Here is a 4,653-nt window from a genome sequence, read left to right on the forward strand (position 1 = left end):
TTTTCTACAATAAGTGAGCAAAGCCTCTTCACTGATCTCTTTGTCTCCTAGTCCTACTGCAATCTTTCATTACCTTTTTCTTAACAAATCATATCTACTTCTCAAACATCAGGCCAAATTGTATTACCAAGCTGCTCTTTACTTCCACTTAGCATCTCTAGAGTCCATTTGGGCTCTCCCTTGGGCCTCTGCTACTACCTAGCCCTACACTCTGTGAGCCCTTCTCACCTACAGGACTCCCCCATGCATGGAATAGCTACTCTTCCTCTACCATTCTGAACCAAAAGGATTTCAAATTTCACCTTCACTGTCCACAACACATTGAAGGCCAAGCTGTAGCAAGGCCATGCATTGTTTAAGGTGCAGCTACAGGATACAGGGCTGGGGAGATAGCTTGGCGGTCTAAGCACCTGCCTGGCAAGCACTAGGACCTGTATTCGATTCTTAGTACCACATGCCATGCTGGCTCCAGAGCCCCAGGGAGGAATCCCAGGTATGCCATGCCAGCTACCAAAACTAGGCATAGAAGCGCATGTCTGTATTCCCAGTGTTGGGGAGGCAGACACAGAAGGATAACTTTTATTTATTTATTTATTTATTTATTTATTTTTTGGCAGAACTGGGGATTGAACTCAGGCCCTTGTGCTTGCCAGGGAAGTGCTTTTTCTACTGAGCCATCTCCCCGGCCCCTGACAGGAGGATTACCACAAGCCAAGCTACATAGCAAGAACCTGTACCAAACAAACAAACAAATAAATAATGGGGATACATTCTGAGCAATGCATCATTAAGTAATTTTGTTAGCATGAACATCGTTACACAAACCTAAATTGTATAACAGTCAATCACCACTGGATGTGCCCTATAAAAGTCAGTCACTGGGTGTGGCCTCTTAATGCAGTTGAGACACAGTAAATACAAAATAAGAGAGACTTCTGCCAAACTGTTTATTAGTGCAAGCCCAATATAGCGTAGTAGGTGTGTAACAGAAGTAGTAGTAGCACAGAAGTTTGTCATCATTTCCAAGTATTTTGCATTATAAGTAATTGTGTTACTGTACATTTACACAGTCAACAACACAGTAGGCCTGTTTACAGCAGAATCATCACAAGTACATAACACACTGTGCTATGTTGAGCTACAGTGGTATTAGATGATAGGAACTTTACAGCCTCAATATGCCACATCTACAGTGGCATATGTGTGATCCATCATTGATGTGAAACATGACTGTATCTAACAGTGTACAAAAGGCCCAGAGATACAGAGAATACCGGATTCAGGAAACAACTTGCAACTCCTACATTTGGCTGGCTTGCTGAATGCAAGGCCTAGCCCATCCTCAAAAATCTTTCAGGGGACACACAGTAGATAGTTTTCTTAGGTAAATGCAGTAGCTTCTTCAAGCAATCCATCTTTCCCCCATGCCTAGAGTATGGCCTAGCATCATTAGGCTCTACACTGAACAAAGCTCAGAGGCCCCCCTTGTATGTGTTCATTTCCAGCTGTTGCTTACAGCAAATTACAATGAGAATGTTGAGCCCATAAGAAGATACTATGGTGTGCTGTATTGTGCTCTTAGCCTGTTTTCCACAGCTAATTAGCATTTGACAGTGAGGGTCATTTTGACTCTTTTACATATTAATAGCCTTGTGAATATTGAAGTCCTTTTTAGATTGTGTACATATGCATTCTGCAGCAAACCTGTTAAGCTGTTCACATGTACATACTGTACTTGTACACATCTGACTATTGACATTTTGTACTTTTTCCAAATCCAATACTTCACAAGAAAAAGTTGTTGAAAAGCAAAAAAAAAAAAAAAAAGAAGAAGAAGAATGTTGAAAAGATCTGCCCCTTCCAAAGTAACCATCCCAAGTCACCAACAGGAACACAACCCTATGTCAGAATGTGAGCTCCCACCCCTGCATGGGATGTTCTCATTCAAGCTAAATCTGTAGTCATCTTCCCCCTGCTCACCCTGTGCTTTTCACTGTCTTGCTGTCCTTTTTCCTCCAGAAGAACAAGTAACACTTGGAACCCTGGACCATGATGAGCTAATACTCAAAGAAAGAAAGTGTTTCTCTAAAAGTCTTCAGAGGTATGTAAGGCCCAAAACACAGACTTTCACAATTAAGTTCCTTAATGTCACAGCTTCTTAAACACATTTTCTGATTATTCTGTGACTGCATTTACCTAACAAAACTATATACTGGAATGGTACTTCCAGAACCCCTTCCCCTCAAAAGAAAAAAAAAACTTTTTCAAGTGTATATTGTGCAAGGAAGAAAATTGTTTAGGGCTTGGAAATACAGTTTTATTGGTTTTAGTCATTGCCCTCTAGCTTTTGAGAATCTTCAGACCTGGTTTTAGCCAAGAGTCAGATTCATATTAGTGGTGCTTCTCAGCTGACCAGCAGTATCCAGTAAAAGGAGCACAAGAATGGCAGCTCAGGCCTGGCATTGTGGCAGCAGAATATCTCTCTTCCTTCCTCACCACTTGCTCCATAGGCCTTTGCTTTTTCCATCTGCAATTGATAGCTGAACTTTCTGGTAAACCCAGCCTTTTCAGGTTAGACTTCCTATTTTGCCCTACTTTGTAGTCTAGGAAGAATGTAAAGATGCTTGGCCTTTGAAGTTTATGTAAAGATACTTGGTCATTTGAGGAGGTACACATCTCTCTGGCCTTGGATGCAAAATGTCTTGCACAAAGGCCCAATCTCTCCAACTGAAGTTCTTATTTCAACAGAAGGAGGAGGGGAAGACCCTAAAAGCAATGAGCAACTTCTTTAAAAGCTTTCAAAATCAAATGTAAAATTCATTAAGAAAAGTAATGGAAATTTTATGGCTGGTGCACAGATAAATTTATTGCTACCTCTAAATTCATCAAGCATACATACAGGAGTATATACCAAATTAATTGGAACTAACAGCCTCTTAGAAGCTCTAACCAGTTGCAAACTCAGAGTAAACTAGTTGGAACAAAAAAAGAAACCCTCTTCCCCTTCTTTCTTCCAGGGCCTTATCGAATTAAGAGCTAAGTAAGCTTTCTTGACTCTAAAAATATTGAGCAACTTTGTTTACCATGAATGCCAAGTTGTCTTTCACACTCAAATGGAGGAAGAACTGACACAAATTTTCTTTGAATATGAGGAACCTAAATTCCACTTCATATAGCTATAAATAGAAAGATGTTCTTACACTGGTGTTAGATGTCATTCTAGTCCATGGATGAGCTAGGTAAAACACTCGAATTTGAATGATTTGCTTCCTAGGGAAATTTAGAGAGCGCTTGACCTCTTTCCTCAATTAAATGTTCCAATTCTTGGACAGAGTTTCCAAACAGGCCACTGAGCAGATCAAACAAGAAAACCAAAGAAACTTTGGATAAGTCATTAAAATTGTTAACTTGGAAAAAAATATATATGCAAGCTGTTGTAGTTTGGGTCACAAATGTCTCCCAATGGCTCACATGCTGAAAGTGCCAGCTGCAGCCCATGGAACTGCCAGGAGGCAGTGGAACCTCTAGAAGACAGAGCCCAGTGAAGGAAGCTGTCACCAATGGCTGCACCTGAAAGAGATTTGCCAACCTAGATCCTTATGGCTCTCCTTTTGCTTCCCAGCCGCATAAAGTGAATAGGTTTCTTCCATCAGGACCTCTCCAGCATGATGTGCCACCCTGCCACAGCACCAGAGGCAGCTAGCCAGCTAACCATGACAGAAACCTTCAAGCCTATGGGCCAAAGCAAATCTTTCTGCATTACGAGGTGATTTACCTCACCTATTTGCCACAGTGACAAAAACCTAACACAGAAGCCATGTGCTTCTGAAGACAAGACAGTGTCACCTAGCTTAATCTAAAAGAAATTTTGTAAGATGTTCTACATAGTATTTTATTGGCACTTTTTAAATTATTAATAGACTATTATTGTACAGCAGAATGCGTAATTGGCACTTCTCCCATCAGCCTATTGGACTCAGGACTCCTCTGGGGACAGGAGCCTTTGGCTCAGTCAAAGACTATGGGTAGGATATCCAACCAGCACTTTGCAGGTGGTTGTGCCAAGGCTATCAAAAGGCACCTAAAGAGGACCTTGGGCTCGGTCCTGTTGGTGAACAGCATGTCTAAGTGATTTGACATGTGTATGGAGTTCAGCTTCCTGTTCATAACTGTCTCTGCACCAAAGTAGCTGCATATGCAGGCCTCCTGGTGACAAAGGGTGGTGATGCAGTAGAAGTCGCCTTTAAGAAGTCTGCCAGTGGTATGGAGTCACCCATGTCACCAGACATTCTTTATTGGGAGTGAGAGACAGCAAAAGAAAAGAATATGAGAAAGCACAGATCCAAAGGAAACAAATGCTACCACTGTGGTGCTCTAGATCATTGTCCCAAAGAATACAAGTTGGGACACCCCACCCCAAGCAGTGCTGCTTCTGCCCAAACATTAACTGTAGTCATAGGATAGACACTGGGAGGCTCGTGCCTCCCAGGGAAAGCCAGGAAGGCTTTGAGGATGAAGGGGCGGGGGGAGGAGGAGGCGGAGGAGGAGAGAGGAGAAGAAGAAGAAGAAGAAGAAGAAGAAGAAGAAGAAGAAGAAGAAGAAGAAGAAGAAGAAGAAGAAGAAGAAGAAGAAGAAGGAGGAGGAGGAGGAGGA

Source organism: Octodon degus, unplaced genomic scaffold (assembly GCF_000260255.1).
Source record: "Octodon degus isolate 3935 unplaced genomic scaffold, OctDeg1.0 scaffold00007, whole genome shotgun sequence".
In the NCBI taxonomy this organism is placed as follows: domain Eukaryota; kingdom Metazoa; phylum Chordata; class Mammalia; order Rodentia; family Octodontidae; genus Octodon; species Octodon degus.